Genomic DNA, 22,677 nt, shown 5'->3' with positions numbered 1-22,677 from the left:
GTGTTTCAAAATAAAGAATCAAGTGGGTGCTGTGGCTAAGCTGGTCATAGCACCTGTTTAGTAAAAAGGAGATCCTGAGTTCAAATCTCAGCAGCGCCTTGCTTTTCTCATTGTTATATAACAAATCATTTTCATTAGGTCTTATTCCGATACAATTAAAATATAAAGTCTGACTCATCTTACTGTTGAACAGATCATCTTAAACCTTATAAAAACCCAAGTATTTTCAAGATTATAGAATGAATACTGTTATTGCAAAATGAAAAAAATACATATCTATGAGAAAGACGTAGATGAAATGTCTACCTAGATTGGAGCAATATTATTACCTTCATGAAAAAAAATTGTAAAGAATTCAAGAAATGAAATTGGGTTTTATAAGAGTACCTGTTTATTAAAACATATGAATCCTTGCGTAGTGATTGAGTATCTTTTCATGTTTAAGATTACAATACATATAAAGAAGAATTTATAGCAGAAAACACATTTTCATCATCAACAATAAATTCTTTATGCATTTTTTACTATTACTGTTGGTGCTGTGGCTTAGTGGTTAAAGCTCCTGTCTCGTAAACAGGAAATCTTGAGTTCAAATCTCAGCAGCATTTAACTGTTTTCTCCATGCTTTCCGAATAATTTTCATCAAACAAGTGTTGAATACAATTTAAGTATAAACATCTGGTTCTATGAACTTTAGAATAAGTTATCTTAAAAATTAAATAAAATGCTTGGTATTGTGAAGATTTTTGTAGGAATGCATTGACTGAAATAGGGAAAAGAAAATGACAAAGAACAAGATAGAGGTGAATGATCACTCTATTGTTGAATTCAACTAATCCATTCTTCAGCAAGGTATATTTTAAAATGATATGAGTAGGGTAAACTTCAAAATAGAGAGGTGTTTTTGAATAAGTGAAGAGTCTTCATTCATCTTAAGTTCATGAGTAGAGAAGTGTGTGAACTTAGAAAAGAATATGAAAGTGAAAAAGCAATATTCTCTTGAACACCATAAAGAAAAGTGTTTCAAAATTAAGAATCAAGTGGGTGCTGTGGCTTAGCTGGTTATATGGCTGAGATACCCGCCACCCCCTCTCAACACAATCCCCAAAAGGAGGGAAACCGGAAACAGTTCTTGAAGTTTTTGGATGTGGGATGGAGTGACCATCCCGGCCGTATTTATTAAAACAAAAAATTAAAACATTAAACGTTTTCATGTTATGTACAATTTCATTATCACATTACGATGTTTGGCTAACCTTAACATAATCTCTAATACAGAGGTTCTCCTAGCCGAACTAGCATCCTACAAAACATTCTCTAAGAACACTGAAATTGTACATCCTAACGTTTAAGGGCCAACGGCAAGGTCATAACCGGTGTCAAGATCCCTAACCAGACTTACCCCTCCCACTTGGGAGGGGCGACAGCACAGAGGCTTACCTCAAGTGCAACTACTAACAATTTCCCTTGACTTGACGGGGGCACTTAAGACTCGACGCCATTTAAAGGTCGTTCGAACACTTGTGTGTGGTATCTAGAAGGTATCGTTGACCTCTCCCCACCCCACACAACTTACCGCATCTGCCGTCGCAGATGACCCTGGCCCCGGGAAATTCCCCAGGAGGGGGCTGTAACCCCTCCTACAAAGGAAGGGGCCTTGACCGCCTTTCCTTTACTTCCGGCGACCCGCCCTTAGACGGGACCGCCTCCCCATTGAGGGGCCAATGGCCACCTCTCCCGAGCGCTCCCATCCGTGTTGGGTGACGCCCACTCATAGGGATCTACCAATTAGTGCTCACCGATCATGACCTTACCGCCTACCAAAAATAAATACGACAATTCTTACTCAAACCTATGAAAACATTGGTCGCTACGACCGAAAGAACATGCAAAAAATTGCAACACTACATCAAATCATTTTAATCGTAACAACCTAAACGAGATTCACCATACTTTAATATGAATAACAACAAACTGATACTGTCCCAGCCTGTAGACGAAATGGAAAGAACAAACTTATAAATCACTTTATTGCACAACAACTTGCTGTCCTCAGGGGCTGGTGGGTGGGTCAAAATTGGCTCTTCGTTCCGTCCCGAGCTCACGTGTAGCGAGGAGGTGCAGCTTCGGAGCACAAGAACAAGAGGACGTCTTCCGGTCTTGCGTCTCTTTTTATCCGTCTTCAGGGCGGGCGAAAACCCGCCCCTGCCCGCCCCGAGGGCGTGGCTGGCTGCGTCGGTGTCTAGGCCAGCCCACTCTAGGGCGGGAAAAGGCGCGCCCCGGCTACGCCGCTTCGGGCATACCAGCCGAGACGCGCCTCCCGCCCAAAAAATGGCTTCCCGGGGGGATCGAGGCACTCCGCCATACGTTCGGGGGGACCGAGTGGTCGCCCCTTTCCATATGGCTGAGATACCCGCCACCCCCTCTCAACACAATCCCCAAAAGGAGGGAAACCGGAAACAGTTCTTGAAGTTTTTGGATGTGGGATGGAGTGACCATCCCGGCCGTATTTATTAAAACAAAAAATTAAAACATTAAACGTTTTCATGTTATGTACAATTTCATTATCACATTACGATGTTTGGCTAACCTTAACATAATCTCTAATACAGAGGTTCTCCTAGCCGAACTAGCATCCTACAAAACATTCTCTAAGAACACTGAAATTGTACATCCTAACGTTTAAGGGCCAACGGCAAGGTCATAACCGGTGTCAAGATCCCTAACCAGACTTACCCCTCCCACTTGGGAGGGGCGACAGCACAGAGGCTTACCTCAAGTGCAACTACTAACAATTTCCCTTGACTTGACGGGGGCACTTAAGACTCGACGCCATTTAAAGGTCGTTCGAACACTTGTGTGTGGTATCTAGAAGGTATCGTTGACCTCTCCCCACCCCACACAACTTACCGCATCTGCCGTCGCAGATGACCCTGGCCCCGGGAAATTCCCCAGGAGGGGGCTGTAACCCCTCCTACAAAGGAAGGGGCCTTGACCGCCTTTCCTTTACTTCCGGCGACCCGCCCTTAGACGGGACCGCCTCCCCATTGAGGGGCCAATGGCCACCTCTCCCGAGCGCTCCCATCCGTGTTGGGTGACGCCCACTCATAGGGATCTACCAATTAGTGCTCACCGATCATGACCTTACCGCCACAGGTCCGGATAGTTGACCGGCTATCCGGACCCCCCACAAAACTCCTACCTAAAGGTCATGTTTTAACGATTTTAACCAAGCTAGGAAGTCACCTATGAGTAACTCATTCCCCACCCTCGACAAATGCACACCATCCCCCAGATACATACTATCATCATTAATACAACTATGCGAGATCGAATGCAATGTCTTGGAACGGAACAACCTACTCACTTTATTATTCAATTTTCTAACAGAATGATTCAAAGCAGGGATCGAGATAGCCCCCCGCCACACTTTTCGTGGGATCATATGAGACCACGCAATTACGCACCCCGGAACTCTCCTCGCTAACCAACTTACCGTGGAAAGCATAGCCTCCAGGAGAAGTCGTCTACCGGTGGTGACCAAATCATTGCCCCCCAAATGCACTATGACTATGGACGGCGGTGACCTCATCCGCTCTAACAAACCCTCAAAAAACTTCTGAAACTGGTCAATACAGAGACCGCCCCTTCCGTAGAAGGACACTCTGTACCCGTATTCCCCAGGTACGTGAATCATGTCACCTGCTTTGAATACGTCTGCGGCCCGTCTCACGTATGAGTGGCCCACGACCCACACCTCCTTCCTGACAGCCGGTGACGTGCGACCGTTGGCCTGGTGTTGGGTCGACTGCACAGTCCGCCCTGCCGCGTAGGCTTGCGCAACTGAAAACAAACAAAAGACAAGAAGCGTGAGTACATGATTACAGCTTCACAACATGTGCAATCGCACGTACCTCTTATAACAATTTGAGGACCAGCGCCCCACACGTTTCACTTGTTCTACATTAAGACCCCTGGCTGTAGCTTCAGTGGCAGCCCCTATTCGAAAGGAATGGGTCCCAAATTCGCCCGGGTCCAAGCCCGCTGCGGCAATGGCCATTGCATGCACCCGCTGAAACTGAAACCTCGTCAGCGGGGTGGCGTCTGCATGCCTCAACAACGTCCCCCCCCATGATGCCACCCTTCGTGCTAGGTAATCTTCTAAGCACTGTACCGGACACATGGATGACTCGGGGTTCCTGCGAATGATCGTGCAGTCCCCTCTCCCATCTTGGTCAGTCTTGGACCTGAGAAAGGAGACAATCATCGCATCACCCCTGATCTGAACGTGTTCCCTGCACAAGCCCCCCGTCACATCCTGTTTGTTCCTTGCAACTAGCTCACTAACTCTCATAGCCCCGTGAAATGCCAGCGTAAATGCAGTCCGGAACAAACAGGTCTCGAACGGGGACGAGCATGTGTTAGGGAGTGTGGCCAGTAACAGGGACAACCTGTCAAGACCTATCGGTCGTCTTACGTCTACTCTGCGACCCTCTAGACGTTGCCACCCACGCAGCGCTTTCTGTACCGTGAAAGACGCTGTTGGGTCCAGGATGCCATGGGCCCTGGCAACAAAGGAAATGGCGGCACGATGCCTTTGGGCCGTAGCCACCGATTTCCCAGCCCTACGTAAGGACATCAGAAAAAGTACTACCAACTCTTCCTGACCCCAAAGTCCCCCTCTCTCTGCCCCCAAAAAGGCTAAATAGGCCTGGAACGCCCCTTCATATGCCTTCCTTGTCCTGGGTGCTAGACTCTCTCCCACGAGGTGACGAAGTTCGGGGCACCGAGAGACCAGAGAGCTTCGGGGAAGGGTGCCGGCTCCGGGTCCGCTGAAGGAAGGAAACCCGAGAAAGCCTGCATGTGAAAACGAGACAGTGCATCAGCGGCCTGATTCATCACCCCTGGGACATGTTTTGCTCTGAATACCACGTTCAGTTGCATACACAGTAAGACAATTTCTTTGAGCAGCCTCAAAATCAATTTACAACGGGCTGCCTGACTATTGATACATTCTACCACGGTCATATTGTCGGACCAGAACACAACAGAATGATCTCTGAACCCTTCTGGCCAGGTTCTCAGGGCCACTAGAATGGGAAATAGTTCAAGGAAAGCGATGTTACTTGTCAGCCCCTTCTCGTGCCACCATAAGGGCCACTTTTGTGCCGACCATTTTGTGCCGAAGATGGCGCCAAAACCTACGCTTCCTGCTGAATCCGTCCATAGCCCAAGCTCTTCGGAGGACACGGCTGGCTTGTTCCAGACGACTCGGCCATTGAAGTCCGCCAAGAATGCTAACCAAATCCGCATGTCCTGGCGGACCTCAGCCGATAACCTTGTGCGATGATGACCCTCCTTTAGGCCAACCATCGCTTGGGCAATTGAGCGGGAAAAGGGGCGAGCCATTGGTATCACCCTCAAGGCAAAGTTCAACTTTCCCACTAACTGTTGCAACTGATGCAGTGTAACTTTGGATGCATTCAAACATACTTGGAGGGCCGCCCTGAATTTCGACACTTTGCTAGCCGGTAAACGGAAGCACCCCTCCCTTGAGTCCAACTCGATCCCCAAAAACTCGAGGCAAGTCGTGGGACCCATAGTTTTACCCGAGGCCAATGGCACGCCAAGATGACCCATTAACACACAGAATTCAGCTAAGGCCTGGGCACATTCGGGATTACCGGCGGGGCCAAGGAACAGAAAGTCGTCAAGGTAGTGCATTACATTTCGGAAACCCGTTTTCTCAGTGAACACCCATTGCAGGAAAGTACTGAATTGCTCAAAGTAAGCACATGATATAGAACATCCCATTGGCATACACCTATCCATGTAAAATGACCCCTGGAACCCGAATCCCAGAAGACGCTGATCGTCTGGGTGTACCGGGAGCAACCGGAACGCTGACTCGATATCAGATTTCGCCATCAACGTCCCGTGCCCCAGGCGATTCAAGATGGCTACCGCCTCATCAAAAGATGCGTATCGCACCGAACAAACTTCTGGATCAATTGCGTCGTTCACCGAAAGACCATGTGGAGCAGACAGATTATGGATCAAACGAAACTCACCCGGGTCCTTCTTGGGGACCACCCCTAACGGAGAACAAACTAAATCCGGTACCGGGGGTTCACTAAACGGGCCGGCGACCCGTCCCCGGCTAACCTCTTTCTGAATTTTTTCTTGCACTACAGATGTATGTTGTAAAACGGAAAGTTGATTTTTGCACATCCCTACACCCTGAAAGTCCCCTACCGGGATGCGGAAACCATGTGTAAAACCGTTCCGCAGCACCCCGGCAGAAGTACGATCCGGGTATTCGCTGAGCCAGGGAATCATTGCCAAGGTATCAATCGGGGTTGGTAAAGGCGCCCCTCGGCCTAGCTTAGACCTGTTTGGCGCCTCCCTTACCCCCATTCTCACCCGTTCTGGCTCTGCACGATGACTCAGGATGGGACGACCCACACGTACTACACTCATGTTTGAATTTACACGATCCCGGAGGCCTGGTACATTTCCCCTTGTTGAAATTAAAACAGAAACCCTTTCTCCCTGTACCTGCGGGCCTCGACTGGTCGTCGGTGCTCGTACTTGGTCGAAAGGGCGTCCCCACATTTTGGCGGGAGTAATCAACAACATTGCTCCCAACCAATGGCATTCTTAACATTCCCGATTCTTTCATTTTATCCCATGTTAAAGAATCGTAACAATCCCAAGTCAAACTCTTGTTATGTTCCTTTTCTTTCCTGAACAGATTGTCATAACAAAACCAATGGTTACCTTGATACGCTGTCGAGTAACCCATAATTCGTGATTGATAAACGGGAAACTCAGGAAGCAACTCGGGCCTACGTTCCCCCAAAATCGATGTGAAAATACCCCATGCGTTGCCCCAGTTGCCAATGTTCTCATTTACCTTAAAGGCGGCCATTTTTGCGCGCCAAACACTCGGATGCATTAAGTCCTTCTGACTTTTCACATGCTCCACATCATAATGATCAACAAGCAGGGAAAAAATATTCACGTACTCCCCCGCCCAGATCTTTTCCTTTATAGCTAAAGGCACATGTTGTCCCAATCTCTCTCTACGAGAGGGTGCTGACTCGTCCCTTGCAATCGGCAATGGCCGCTTACCTGAACCGGACGCAGCTTCTGCCGCTTGCGGCTTGTCTATCCCCGCCAACGGCGCAGCCACTCTAGCTGCCTCTTTCTTCTCACGAAGCCCTTTTATCAGCGCCTGTGCCTCGGCAGCCGTGGCGCCATCACTACTATCCCCCAACCATGCTGCTAGCTGTGCTGCCAGCTCGGGGGGCATGTCTTCCTTGGACGTCGGGGTGACGACAACGGGGATTGGATTCCCCTCCATCGGTACTGGGATCGGCGCCTCGAGCGGGGCAGAGGGAACCGGGACGTCCCCACCGGCTGGAACCTTTCTCGGCCTCTTAGGTCTCCCTCCAGCCGGCGCAGGGCCCGAACCCTCCTCCCCATCTCGCTCCGCCAACCGTTTCTTTATGTCGGACACTTCTTTGCAAAGGGCCCGCACCATCTGGTCGGTCGTCATTCTCTTTGCGCCTTTCTTGGGCATCTCTCCGAGGAAGTATCTAGAAGACAAAGAAAAAGATCAAAACGCTCAAAATTGGCTCTTCGTTCCGTCCCGAGCTCACGTGTAGCGAGGAGGTGCAGCTTCGGAGCACAAGAACAAGAGGACGTCTTCCGGTCTTGCGTCTCTTTTTATCCGTCTTCAGGGCGGGCGAAAACCCGCCCCTGCCCGCCCCGAGGGCGTGGCTGGCTGCGTCGGTGTCTAGGCCAGCCCACTCTAGGGCGGGAAAAGGCGCGCCCCGGCTACGCCGCTTCGGGCATACCAGCCGAGACGCGCCTCCCGCCCAAAAAATGGCTTCCCGGGGGGATCGAGGCACTCCGCCATACGTTCGGGGGGACCGAGTGGTCGCCCCTTTCCAAAGTGCCTGTTTAGTAAAAAGGAGATCCTGAGTTCAACTCTCAACAGCGCCTTGCTTTTCTCATTGTTATATAACAAATCATTTTCATTAGGTCTTATTCCGATACAATTAAAATATAAAAGTCTGATTCATCTTACTGTTGAACAGATCATCTTAAACCTTCTAAAAACCCAAGTATTTTCAAGATTATAGAATGAATACTGTTATTGCAAAATGAAAAAATTATATATCTATGAGAAAGACATAGATGAAATTTCTACCTAGATTTGAGCAATATTAATACCTTCATAAAAAAAATTGTAAAGAATTCAAGAAATGAAATTGGGTTTTATAAGAGTACCTGTTTATTAAAACATATTAATCCTTGCGTAGTGATTGAGTATCTTTTCGTGTTTAAGATTACAATACATATAAAGAAGAATTTATAGCAGAAAAACACATTTTCATCATCAACAATGAATTATTTATGCATTTTTTACTATTAACGTTGGTGCTGTGGCTTAGTGGTTAAAGCGCCTGTCTCATAAACAGGAAATCATGAGTTCGAATCTCAGCATCACCTAACTGTTTTCTCCATGCTTTCCGAATAATTTACATCAAACAAGTGTTGAATACAATTTAAGAATAAACATCTGGTTCCATGAACTTTAGAATAAGTTATCTTAAAAATTAAATAAAATGCTTGGTATTGTGAAGATTCTTGTAGGAATGCATTGACTGAAATAGGGAAAAGAAAATGACAAAGAACAAGATAGAGGTGAATGATCACTCTATTGTTGAATTCAACTAATCCATTCTTCAGCAAGGTATATTTTAAAATGATATGAATAGGGTAAACTTCAAATTAGAGAGGTGTTTTTGAATAAGTGAAGAGTCTTCATTCATCTTAAGTGTTTGAGTAGAGAAGTGTGTGAACTTAGAAAAGAATATGAAAGTGAAAAAGCAATATTCTCTTGAACACCATAAAGAAAAGTGTTTCAAAATAAAGAATCTAGTGGGTGCTGTGGCTAAGCTGGTTATAGCACCTGTTTAGTAAAAAGGAGATCCTGAGTTCAAATCTCAGCAGCGCCTTGCTTTTCTCATTGTTATATAACAAATCATTTTCATTAGGTCTTATTCCGATACAATTAAAATATAAAAGTCTGATTCATCTTACTGTTGAACAGATCATCTTAAACCTTATAAAAACACAAGTATTTTCAAGATTATAGAATGAATACTGTTATTGCCAAATTAAAAAAATACATATCTATGAGAAAGACGTAGATGAAATTTCTACCTAGATTTGAGCAATATTAATACCTTCATGATTTTTTTTTTAAAGAATTCAAGAAATGAAATTGGGTTTTATAAGAGTACCTGTTTATTAAAACATATTAATACTTGCGTAGTGATTGAGTATGTTTTCGTGTTTAAGATTACAATACATATAAAGAAGAATTTATAGCAGGAAACACATTTTCATCATCAACAATGAATTATTTATGCATTTCTTACTATTAACGTTGGTGCTGTGGCTTAGTGGTTAACGCGCCTGTCTCGTAAACAAGAAATCCTGAGTTCAAAGCTCAGCAGCATTTAACTGTTTTCTCCATGCTTTCCGAATAATTTTCATCAAACAAGTGTTGAATATAATTTAAGTATAAACATCTGGTTCTATGAACTTTAGCATAAGTTATCTTAAAAATTGAATAAAATGCTTGGTATTGTGAAGATTTTTGTAGGAATGCATTGACTGAAATAGGGAAAAGAAAATGACAAAGAACAAGATAGAGGTGACTGATCACTCTATTGTTGAATTCAACTAATCCATTCTTCAGCAAAGTATATTTTAAAATGATATGAATAGGGTAAACTTCAAATTAGAGAGGTGTTTTTGAATAAGTGAAGAGTCTTCATTCATCTTAAGTGTTTGAGTAGAGAAGTGTGTGAACTTAGAAAAGAATATGAAAGTGAAAAAGCAATATTCTCTTGAACACCATAAAGAAAAGTGTTTCAAATTTAAGAATCAAGTGGGTGCTGTGGCTAAGCTGGTTAAAGCGCCTGTCTAGTAAACAGGAGATCCTGAGTTCAACTCTCAGCCGTGCCTTGCTTTTCTCATTGTTATATAACAAATCATTTTCATTAGGTCTTATTCCTATACAATTAAAATATAAAGTCTGATTCATCTTACTGTTGAACAGATCATCTTAAACCTTATAAAAACCCAAGTATTTTCAAGATTATAGAATGAATACTGTTATTGCAAAATGAAAAAAATACATATCTATGAGAAAGACGTAGATGAAATGTCTACCTAGATTGGAGCAATATTATTACCTTCATGAAAAAAATTGTAAAGAATTCAAGAAATAAAATTGGGTTTTATAAGAGTACCTGTTTATTAAAACATATGAATCCTTGCGTAGTGATTGAGTATCTTTTCGTGTTTAAGATTACAATACATATAAAGAAGAATTTATAGCAGAAATTACATTTTCATCATCAACAATAAATTATTTATGCATTTTTTACTAGTACCGTTGGTGCTGTGGCTTAGTGGTTAAAGCTCCTGTCTCGTAAACAGGAAATCCTGAGTTCAAGTCTCAGCAGCATTTAACTGTTTTCTTCATGCTTTCCGAATAATTTTCATCAAACAAGTGTTGAATACAATTTAAGTATAAACAACTGGTTCTATGAACTTTAGAATAAGTTATCTTAAAAATTAAATAAAATACTTGGTATTGTGAAGATTTTTGTAGGAATGCATTGATTGAAATAGGGAAAAGAAAATGACAAAGAACAAGATAGAGGTGAATGATCACTCTATTGTTGAATTCAACTAATCCATTCTTCAGCAAGGTATATTTTAAAATGATATGAATAGGGTAAACTTCAAATTAGAGAGGTGTTTTTGAATAAGTGAAGAGTCTTCATTCATCTTAAGTTCATGAGTAGAGAAGTGTGTGAACTTAGAAAAGAATATGAAAGTGAAAAAGCAATATTCTCTTGAACACCATAAAGAAAAGTGTTTCAAAATTAAGAATCAAGTGGGTGCTGTGGCTTAGCTGGTTAAAGCGCCTGTTTAGTAAAAAGGAGATCCTGAGTTCAACTCTCAGCAGCGCCTTGCTTTTCTCATTGTTATATAACAAATCATTTTCATTAGGTCTTATTCCGATACAATTAAAATATAAAAGTCTGATTCATCTTACTGTTGAACAGATCATCTTAAACCTTCTAAAAACCCAAGTATTTTCAAGATTATAGAATGAATACTGTTATTGCAAAATGAAAAAATTATATATCTATGAGAAAGACGTAGATGAAATTTCTACCTAGATTTGAGCAATATTAATACCTTCATGAAAAAAAATTGTAAAGAATTCAAGAAATGAAATTGGGTTTTATAAGAGTACCTGTTTATTAAAACATGTTAATCCTTGCGTAGTGATTGAATATCTTTTCGTGTTTAAGATTACAATACATATAAAGAAGAATTTATAGCAGAAAACACATTTTCATCATCAACAATGAATTATTTATGAATTTTTTACTATTAACGTTGGTGCTGTGGCTTAGTGGTTAAAGTGCCTGTCTCATAAACAGGAAATCATGAGTTCGAATCTCAGCATCACCTAACTGTTTTCTCCATGCTTTCCGAATAATTTTCATCAAACAAGTGTTGAATACAATTTAAGTGTAAACCTCTGGTTCTATGAACTTTAGAATAAGTTATCTTAAAAATTAAATAAAATGCTTGGTATTGTGAAGATTTTTGTAGGAATGCATTGACTGAAATAGGGAAAAGAAAATGACAAAGAACAAGATAGAGGTGAATGATCACTCTATTGTTGAATTCAACTAATCCATTCTTCAGCAAGGTATATTTTAAAATGATATGAATAGGGTAAACTTCAAATTAGAGAGGTGTTTTTGAATAAGTCAAGAGTCTTCATTCATCTTAAGTGTTTGAGTAGAGAAGTGTGTGAACTTAGAAAAGAATATGAAAGTGAAAAAGCAATGTTCTCTTGAACACCATAAAGAAAAGTGTTTCAAATTTAAGAATCAAGTGGGTGCTGTGGCTTAGCTGGTTAAAGCGCCTGTCTAGTAAACAGGAGATCCTGAGTTCAACTCTCAGCAGTGCCTTGCTTTTCTCATTGTTATATAACAAATCATTTTTATTAGGTCTTATTCCGATACAATTAAAATATAAAAGTCTGATTCATCTTACTGTTGGACAGATCATCTTAAACCTTATAAAAACACAAGTATTTTCAAGATTATAGAATGAATACTGTTATTGCCAAATGAAAAAAATACATATCTATGAGAAAGACGTAGATGCAATCTCTACCTAGATTTGAGCAATATTAATACCTTCATGATTTTTTTTTTAAAGGATTCAAGAAATGAAATTGAGTTTTATAAGAGTACCAGTTTATTAAAACATATTAATACTTGCGTAGTGATTGAGTATGTTTTCGTGTTTAAGATTACAATACATATAAAGAAGAATTTATAGCAGGAAACACATTTTCATCATCAACAATAAATTATGTATGCATTTCTTACTATTAACGTTGGCGCTGTGGCTTAGTGGTTAAAGCGCCTGTCTCGTAAACAGGAAATCCTGAGTTCAAATCTCAGCAGCACCTAACTATTTTCTCCATGCTTTCTGAATAATTTTCATCAAACAAATGTTGAATACAATTTAAGTATAAACATCTGGTTCTATGAACTTTAGAATAAGTTATCTTAAAAATTAAATAAAATACTTGGTATTGTGAAGATTTTTGTAGGAATGCATTGATTGAAATAGGGATAAGAAAATGACAAAGAACAAGATAGAGGTGAATGTTCACTCTATTGTTGAATTCAACTAATCCATTCTTCAGCAAGGTATATTTTAAAATGATATGAATAGGGTAAACTTCAAATTAGAGAGGTGTTTTTGAATAAGTGAAGAGTCTTCATTCATCTTAAGTGTTTGAGTAGAGAAGTGTGTGAACTTAGAAAAGAATATGAAAGTGAAAAAGCAATATTCTCTTGAACACCATAAAGAAAATTGTTTCAAATTTAAGAATCAAGTGGTTGCTGTGGCTTAGCTGGTTAAAGCGCCTGTCTTTAAACAGAAGATCCTGAGTTCAACTCCCAGCAGTGCCTTGCTTTTCTCAATGTTATATAACAAATCATTTTCATTAGGTCTTATTCCAATACAATTAAAATATAAAAGTCTGATTCATCTTACTGTTGAACAGATCATCTTAAACCTTATAAAAACACAAGTATTTTCAAGATTATAGAATGAATACTGTTATTGCAAAATGAAAAAAATACATATCTATGAGAAAGACGTAGATGAAATTTCTACCTAGATTTGAGCAATATTAATACCTTCATGATTTTTTTTTAAGAATTCAGGAAATGAAATTGAGTTTTATAAGAGTACCTGTTTATCAAAACATATTAATACTTGCGTAGTGATTGAGTATGTTTTCGTGTTTAAGATTACAATACATATAAAGAAGAATTTATAGCAGGAAACAAATTTTCATCATCAACAATAAATTATGTATGCATTTCTTACTATTAACGTTGGTGCTGTGGCTTAGTGGTTAAAGCGCCTGTCTCGTAGACAGGAAATCCTGAGTTCAAATCTCAGCAGCACCTAAATGTTTTCTCCACGCTTTCCGAATAATTTTCATCAAACAAATGTTGAATACAATTTAAGAATAAACATCTGGTTCTATGAACTTTAGAATAAGTTATCTTATAAATTAAATAAAATGCTTGGTATTGTGAAGATTTTTGTAGGAATGCATTGACTGAAATAGGGAAAAGAAAATGACAAAGAACAAGATAGAGGTGAATGATCACTCTATTGTTGAATTCAACTAATCCATTCTTCAGCAAGGTATATTTTAAAATGATATGAATAGGGTAAACTTCAAATTAGAAAGGTGTTTTTGAATAAGTGAAGAGTCTTCATTCATCTTAAGTGTTTGAGTAGAGAAGTGTGTGAACTTAGAAAAGAATATGAAAGTGAAAAAGCAATATTCTCTTGAACACCATAAAGAAACGTGTTTCAAATTTAAGAATCAAGTGGGTGCTGTGTCTTAGCTGGTTAAAGAGCCTGTCTAGTAAACAGGAGATCCTGAGTTCAACTCTCAGCAGTGCCTTGCTTTTCTCATTGTTATATAACAAATCATTTTCATTAGGTCTTATTCCGATACAATTAAAATATAAAAGTCTGATTCATCTTACTGTTGAACAGATCATCTTTAACCTTATAAAAACCCAAGTATTTTCAAGATTATAGAATGAATACTGGTATTGCAAAATGAAAAAAATACATATCTATGAGAAAGACGTAGATGAAATGTCTACCTAGATTTGAGCAATATTAATACCTTCATGATTTATTTTTAAAGAATTCAAGAAATGAAATTGAGTTTTATAAGAGTACCTGTTTATCAAAACATATTAATACTTGCGTAGTGATTGAGTATGTTTTCGTGTTTAAGATTACAATACATATAAAGAAGAATTTATAGCAGGAAACACATTTTCATCATCAACAATAAATTTTGTATGCATTTCTTACTATTAACGTTGGTGCTGTGGCTTAGTGGTTAAAGGGCATGTCTCATAAACATGAAATCCTGAGTTCAAATCTCAACAGCACCGAACTGTTTTCTCCATGCTTTCCGAATAATTTTCATCAAACAAATGTTGAATACAATTTAAGAATAAACATCTGGTTCTATGAACTTTAGAATAAGTTATCTTAAAAATTAAATAAAATGCTTGGTATTGTGAAGATTTTTGTAGGAATGCATTGACTGAAATAGGGAAAAGAAAATGACAAAGAACAAGATAGAGGTGAATGATCACTCTATTGTGGAATTCAACTAATCCATTCTTCAGCAAGGTATATTTTAAAATGATATGAGTAGGGTAAACTTCAAATTAGAGAGGTGTTTTTGAATAAGTGAAGAGTCTTCATTCATCTTAAGTGTTTGAGTAGAGAAGTGTGTGAACTTAAAAAAGAATATGAAAGTGAAAAAGCAATATTCTCTTGAACACCATAAAGAAAAGTGTTTCAAATTTAAGAATCAAGTGGGTGCTGTGGCTTAGCTGGTTAAAGCGCCTGTCTTGTAAACAGGAGATCCTGAGTTCAAATCTCAGCAGCGCCTTGCTTTTCTCATTGTAATATATAACAAATCATTTTCATTAGGTCTTATTCCGATACAATTAAAATATAAAAGTCTGATTCATCTTACTGTTGAACAGATCATCTTTAACCTTCTAAAAACCCAAGTATTTTCAAGATTATAGAATGAATAATGTTATTGCAAAATGAAAAAAATACATATCTATGAGTAAGACGTAGATGAAATGTCTACCTAGATTGGAGCAATATTATTACCTTCATGAAAAAAAATTGTAAAGAATTCAAGAAATGAAATTGGGTTTTATAAGAGTACCTGTTTATTAAAACATATTAATACTTGCGTAGTGATTGAGTATGTTTTCCTGTTTAAGATTACAATACATATAAAGAAGAATTTATAGCAGGAAACACATTTTCATCATCAACAATGAATAATTTATGCACTTCTTACTATTAATGTTGGTGCTGTGGCTTAGTGGTTAAAGCGCCTGTCTCGTAAACAGGAAATCCTGAGTTCAAATCTCAGCAGAAACTAACTGTTTTCTCCATGCTTTCCGATTAATTTACATCAAACAAATGTTGAATACAATTTAAGAATAAACATCTGGTTCTATGAACTTTAGAATAAGTTATCTTAAAAATTAAATAAAATACTTGGTATTGTGAAGATTTTTGTAGGAATGCATTGATTGAAATAGGGATAAGAAAATGACAAAGAACAAGATAGAGGTGAATGTTCACTCTATTGTTGAATTCAACTAATCCATTCTTCAGCAAGGTATATTTTAAAATGATATGAATAGGGTAAACTTCAAATTAGAGAGGTGTTTTTGAATAAGTGAAGAGTCTTCATTCATCTTAAGTGTTTGAGTAGAGAAGTGTGTGAACTTAGAAAAGAATATGAAAGTGAAAAAGCAATATTCTCTTGAACACCATAAAGAAAAGTGTTTCAAATTTAAGAATCAAGTGGTTGCTGTGGCTTAGCTGGTTAAAGCGCCTGTCTTTAAACAGAAGATCCTGAGTTCAACTCTCAGCAGTGCCTTGCTTTTCTCAATGTTATATAACAAATCATTTTCATTAGGTCTTATTCCAATACAATTAAAATATAAAAGTCTGATTCATCTTACTGTTGAACAGATCATCTTAAACCTTATAAAAACACAAGTATTTTCAAGATTATAGAATGAATACTGTTATTGCAAAATGAAAAAAATACATATCTATGAGAAAGACGTAGATGAAATTTCTACCTAGATTTGAGCAATATTAATACCTTCATGATTTTTTTTTAAGAATTCAGGAAATGAAATTGAGTTTTATAAGAGTACCTGTTTATCAAAACATATTAATACTTGCGTAGTGATTGAGTATGTTTTCGTGTTTAAGATTACAATACATATAAAGAAGAATTTATAGCAGGAAACAAATTTTCATCATCAACAATAAATTATGTATGCATTTCTTACTATTAACGTTGGTGCTGTGGCTTAGTGGTTAAAGCGCCTGTCTCGTAGACAGGAAATCCTGAGTTCAAATCTCAGCAGCACCTAAATGTTTTCTCCACGCTTTCCGAATAATTTTCATCAAACAAATGTTGAATACAATTTAAGAATAAACATCTGGTTCTATGAACTTTAGAATAAGTTATCTTAAAAATTAAATAAAATGCTTGGTATTGTGAAGATTTTTGTAGGAATGCATTGACTGAAATAGGGAAAAGAAAATGACAAAGAACAAGATAGAGGTGAATGATCACTCTATTGTTGAATTCAACTAATCCATTCTTCAGCAAGGTATATTTTAAAATGATATGAATAGGGTAAACTTCAAATTAGAAAGGTGTTTTTGAATAAGTGAAGAGTCTTCATTCATCTTAAGTGTTTGAGTAGAGAAGTGTGTGAACTTAGAAAAGAATATGAAAGTGAAAAAGCAATATTCTCTTGAACACCATAAAGAAACGTGTTTCAAATTTAAGAATCAAGTGGGTGCTGTGTCTTAGCTGGTTAAAGAGCCTGTCTAGTAAACAGGAGATCCTGAGTTCAACTCTCAGCAGTGCCTTGCTTTTCTCATTGTTATATAACAAATCATTTTCATTAGGTCTTATTCCGATACAATTAAAATATAAAAGTCTGATTCATCTTACTGTTGAACAGATCATCTTTAACCTTATAAAAACCCAAGTATTTTCAAGATTATAGAATGAATACTGGTATTGCAAAATGAAAAAAATACATATCTATGAGAAAGACGTAGATGAAATGTCTACCTAGATTTGAGCAATATTAATACCTTCATGATTTTTTTTTAAAGAATTCAAGAAATGAAATTGAGTTTTATAAGAGTACCTGTTTATCAAAACATATTAATACTTGCGTAGTGATTGAGTATGTTTTCGTGTTTAAGATTACAATACATATAAAGAAGAATTTATAGCAGGAAACACATTTTCATCATCAACAATAAATTTTGTATGCATTTCTTACTATTAACGTTGGTGCTGTGGCTTAGTGGTTAAAGGGCATGTCTCATAAACATGAAATCCTGAGTTCAAATCTCAACAGCACCGAACTGTTTTCTCCATGCTTTCCGAATAATTTTCATCAAACAAATGTTGAATACAATTTAAGAATAAACATCTGGTTCTATGAACTTTAGAATAAGTTATCTTAAAAATTAAATAAAATGCTTGGTATTGTGAAGATTTTTGTAGGAATGCATTGACTGAAATAGGGAAAAGAAAATGACAAAGAACAAGATAGAGGTGAATGATCACTCTATTGTGGAATTCAACTAATCCATTCTTCAGCAAGGTATATTTTAAAATGATATGAGTAGGGTAAACTTCAAATTAGAGAGGTGTTTTTGAATAAGTGAAGAGTCTTCATTCATCTTAAGTGTTTGAGTAGAGAAGTGTGTGAACTTAAAAAAGAATATGAAAGTGAAAAAGCAATATTCTCTTGAACACCATAAAGAAAAGTGTTTCAAATTTAAGAATCAAGTGGGTGCTGTGGCTTAGCTGGTTAAAGCGCCTGTCTTGTAAACAGGAGATCCTGAGTTCAAATCTCAGCAGCGCCTTGCTTTTCTCATTGTAATATATAACAAATCATTTTCATTAGGTCTTATTCCGATACAATTAAAATATAAAAGTCTGATTCATCTTACTGTTGAACAGATCATCTTTAACCTTCTAAAAACCCAAGTATTTTCAAGATTATAGAATGAATAATGTTATTGCAAAATGAAAAAAATACATATCTATGAGTAAGACGTAGATGAAATGTCTACCTAGATTGGAGCAATATTATTACCTTCATGAAAAAAAATTGTAAAGAATTCAAGAAATGAAATTGGGTTTTATAAGAGTACCTGTTTATTAAAACATATTAATACTTGCGTAGTGATTGAGTATGTTTTCCTGTTTAAGATTACAATACATATAAAGAAGAATTTATAGCAGGAAACACATTTTCATCATCAACAATGAATAATTTATGCACTTCTTACTATTAATGTTGGTGCTGTGGCTTAGTGGTTAAAGCGCCTGTCTCGTAAACAGGAAATCCTGAGTTCAAATCTCAGCAGAAACTAACTGTTTTCTCCATGCTTTCCGATTAATTTACATCAAACAAATGTTGAATACAATTTAAGAATAAACATCTGGTTCTATGAACTTTAGAATAAGTTATCTTAAAAATTAAATAAAATACTTGGTATTGTGAAGATTTTTGTAGGAATGCATTGATTGAAATAGGGATAAGAAAATGACAAAGAACAAGATAGAGGTGAATGTTCACTCTATTGTTGAATTCAACTAATCCATTCTTCAGCAAGGTATATTTTAAAATGATATGAATAGGGTAAACTTCAAATTAGAGAGGTGTTTTTGAATAAGTGAAGAGTCTTCATTCATCTTAAGTGTTTGAGTAGAGAAGTGTGTGAACTTAGAAAAGAATATGAAAGTGAAAAAGCAATATTCTCTTGAACACCATAAAGAAAAGTGTTTCAAATTTAAGAATCAAGTGGTTGCTGTGGCTTAGCTGGTTAAAGCGCCTGTCTTTAAACAGAAGATCCTGAGTTCAACTCTCAGCAGTGCCTTGCTTTTCTCAATGTTATATAACAAATCATTTTCATTAGGTCTTATTCCAATACAATTAAAATATAAAAGTCTGATTCATCTTACTGTTGAACAGATCATCTTAAACCTTATAAAAACACAAGTATTTTCAAGATTATAGAATGAATACTGTTATTGCAAAATGAAAAAAATACATATCTATGAGAAAGACGTAGATGAAATTTCTACCTAGATTTGAGCAATATTAATACCTTCATGATTTTTTTTTAAGAATTCAGGAAATGAAATTGAGTTTTATAAGAGTACCTGTTTATCAAAACATATTAATACTTGCGTAGTGATTGAGTATGTTTTCGTGTTTAAGATTACAATACATATAAAGAAGAATTTATAGCAGGAAACAAATTTTCATCATCAACAATAAATTATGTATGCATTTCTTACTATTAACGTTGGTGCTGTGGCTTAGTGGTTAAAGCGCCTGTCTCGTAGACAGGAAATCCTGAGTTCAAATCTCAGCAGCACCTAAATGTTTTCTCCACGCTTTCCGAATAATTTTCATCAAACAAATGTTGAATACAATTTAAGAATAAACATCTGGTTCTATGAACTTTAGAATAAGTTATCTTAAAAATTAAATAAAATGCTTGGTATTGTGAAGATTTTTGTAGGAATGCATTGACTGAAATAGGGAAAAGAAAATGACAAAGAACAAGATAGAGGTGAATGATCACTCTATTGTTGAATTCAACTAATCCATTCTTCAGCAAGGTATATTTTAAAATGATATGAATAGGGTAAACTTCAAATTAGAAAGGTGTTTTTGAATAAGTGAAGAGTCTTCATTCATCTTAAGTGTTTGAGTAGAGAAGTGTGTGAACTTAGAAAAGAATATGAAAGTGAAAAAGCAATATTCTCTTGAACACCATAAAGAAACGTGTTTCAAATTTAAGAATCAAGTGGGTGCTGTGTCTTAGCTGGTTAAAGAGCCTGTCTAGTAAACAGGAGATCCTGAGTTCAACTCTCAGCAGTGCCTTGCTTTTCTCATTGTTATATAACAAATCATTTTCATTAGGTCTTATTCCGATACAATTAAAATATAAAAGTCTGATTCATCTTACTGTTGAACAGATCATCTTTAACCTTATAAAAACCCAAGTATTTTCAAGATTATAGAATGAATACTGGTATTGCAAAATGAAAAAAATACATATCTATGAGAAAGACGTAGATGAAATGTCTACCTAGATTTGAGCAATATTAATACCTTCATGATTTTTTTTTAAAGAATTCAAGAAATGAAATTGAGTTTTATAAGAGTACCTGTTTATCAAAACATATTAATACTTGCGTAGTGATTGAGTATGTTTTCGTGTTTAAGATTACAATACATATAAAGAAGAATTTATAGCAGGAAACACATTTTCATCATCAACAATAAATTTTGTATGCATTTCTTACTATTAACGTTGGTGCTGTGGCTTAGTGGTTAAAGGGCATGTCTCATAAACATGAAATCCTGAGTTCAAATCTCAACAGCACCGAACTGTTTTCTCCATGCTTTCCGAATAATTTTCATCAAACAAATGTTGAATACAATTTAAGAATAAACATCTGGTTCTATGAACTTTAGAATAAGTTATCTTAAAAATTAAATAAAATGCTTGGTATTGTGAAGATTTTTGTAGGAATGCATTGACTGAAATAGGGAAAAGAAAATGACAAAGAACAAGATAGAGGTGAATGATCACTCTATTGTGGAATTCAACTAATCCATTCTTCAGCAAGGTATATTTTAAAATGATATGAGTAGGGTAAACTTCGAATTAGAGAGGTGTTTTTGAATAAGTGAAGAGTCTTCATTCATCTTAAGTGTTTGAGTAGAGAAGTGTGTGAACTTAAAAAAGAATATGAAAGTGAAAAAGCAATATTCTCTTGAACACCATAAAGAAAAGTGTTTCAAATTTAAGAATCAAGTGGGTGCTGTGGCTTAGCTGGTTTAAGCGCCTGTCTTGTAAACAGGAGATCCTGAGTTCAAATCTCAGCAGCGCCTTGCTTTTCTCATTGTAATATATAACAAATCATTTTCATTAGGTCTTATTCTGATACAATTAAAATATAAAAGTCTGATTCATCTTACTGTTGAACAGATCATCTTTAACCTTCTAAAAACCCAAGTATTTTCAAGATTATAGAATGAATAATGTTATTGCAAAATGAAAAAAATACATATCTATGAGAAAGACGTAGATGAAATGTCTACCTAGATTGGAGCAATATTATTACCTTCATGAAAAAAAATTGTAAAGAATTCAAGAAATGAAATTGGGTTTTATAAGAGTACCTGTTTATTAAAACATATTAATACTTGCGTAGTGATTGAGTATGTTTTCCTGTTTAAGATTACAATACATATAAAGAAGAATTTATAGCAGGAAACACATTTTCATCATCAACAATGAATAATTTATGCACTTCTTACTATTAATGTTGGTGCTGTGGCTTAGTGGTTAAAGCGCCTGTCTCGTAAACAGGAAATCCTGAGTTCAAATCTCAGCAGAAACTAACTGTTTTCTCCATGCTTTCCGAATAATTTACATCAAACAAATGTTGAATACAATTTAAGAATAACGATCTGGTTCTATGAACTTTAGAATAAGTTATCTTAAACATTAAATAAAATGCTTGGTATTGTGAAGATTTTTGTAGGAATGCATTGACTGAAATAGGGAAAAGAAAATGACAAAGAACAAGATAGAGGTGAATGACCACTCTATTGTTGAATTCAACTAATCCATTCTTCAGCAAGGTATATTTTAAAATGATATGAATAGGGTAAACTTCAAATTAGAGAGGTGTTTTTGAATAAGTGAAGAGTCTTCATTCATCTTAAGTGTTTGAGTAGAGAAGTGTGTGAACTTAGAAAAGAATATGAAAGTGAAAAAGCAATATTCTCTTGAACACCATAAAGAAAAGTGTTTCAAAATAAAAAATCAAGTGGGTGCTGTGGCTTAGCTGGTTAAAGCGCCTGTCTAGTAAACATTAGATCCTGAGTTCAACTCTCAGCAGTGCTCTACTTTTCTCATTGTTATATAACAAATCATTTTCATTAGGTCTTATTCCGATACAATTAAAATATAGAAGTCTGATTCATCTTACTGTTGAACAGATCATCTTTAACCTTATAAAAATCCAAGTATTTTCAAGATTATAGAATGAATACTGTTATTGCAAAATGAAAAAAATACATATCTATGAGAAAGACGTAGATGAAATGTCTACCTAGATTGGAGCAATATTATTACCTTCATGAAAAAAAATTGTAAAGAATTCAAGAAATGGAATTGGGTTTTATAAGAGTACCTGTTTATTAAAACATATTAATACTTGCGTAGTGATTGAGTATGTTTTCGTGTTTAAGATTACAATACATATAAAGAAGAATTTATAGCAGGAAACACATTTTCATCATCAACAATGAATTATTTATG

General features: G+C 36.8%; 8 non-coding genes across 8 annotated transcripts; all 8 read left to right on the top strand.

The window, feature by feature from the left end:
* The first annotated feature begins 12,009 nt into the window (after positions 1–12,009).
* Positions 12,010–12,083, top strand: TRNAT-AGU (transfer RNA threonine (anticodon AGU)). The gene has a single exon. It is a non-coding gene; the product is annotated as a tRNA-Thr (tRNA).
* Positions 12,084–12,519: 436 nt separating this feature from the next.
* Positions 12,520–12,592, top strand: TRNAT-CGU (transfer RNA threonine (anticodon CGU)). The gene has a single exon. It is a non-coding gene; the product is annotated as a tRNA-Thr (tRNA).
* Positions 12,593–13,534: 942 nt separating this feature from the next.
* On the top strand, positions 13,535–13,607 carry TRNAT-CGU (transfer RNA threonine (anticodon CGU)). The gene has a single exon. It is a non-coding gene; the product is annotated as a tRNA-Thr (tRNA).
* Positions 13,608–15,059: 1,452 nt separating this feature from the next.
* Positions 15,060–15,133, top strand: TRNAT-UGU (transfer RNA threonine (anticodon UGU)). Its single transcript has one exon. It is a non-coding gene; the product is annotated as a tRNA-Thr (tRNA).
* Positions 15,134–16,587: 1,454 nt separating this feature from the next.
* On the top strand, positions 16,588–16,660 carry TRNAT-CGU (transfer RNA threonine (anticodon CGU)). The gene has a single exon. It is a non-coding gene; the product is annotated as a tRNA-Thr (tRNA).
* Positions 16,661–18,112: 1,452 nt separating this feature from the next.
* On the top strand, positions 18,113–18,186 carry TRNAT-UGU (transfer RNA threonine (anticodon UGU)). Its single transcript has one exon. It is a non-coding gene; the product is annotated as a tRNA-Thr (tRNA).
* Positions 18,187–19,640: 1,454 nt separating this feature from the next.
* TRNAT-CGU (transfer RNA threonine (anticodon CGU)) lies at positions 19,641–19,713 on the top strand. Its single transcript has one exon. It is a non-coding gene; the product is annotated as a tRNA-Thr (tRNA).
* Positions 19,714–21,165: 1,452 nt separating this feature from the next.
* Positions 21,166–21,239, top strand: TRNAT-UGU (transfer RNA threonine (anticodon UGU)). The gene has a single exon. It is a non-coding gene; the product is annotated as a tRNA-Thr (tRNA).
* Positions 21,240–22,677: the final 1,438 nt, after the last annotated feature.

This window comes from Lissotriton vulgaris, chromosome 12 (genome assembly GCF_964263255.1).
Source record: "Lissotriton vulgaris chromosome 12, aLisVul1.2, whole genome shotgun sequence".
In the NCBI taxonomy this organism is placed as follows: domain Eukaryota; kingdom Metazoa; phylum Chordata; class Amphibia; order Caudata; family Salamandridae; genus Lissotriton; species Lissotriton vulgaris.
Note: the sequence above shows the minus strand (reverse complement) of the source record. Positions and strands in the feature narration are given on the sequence as shown.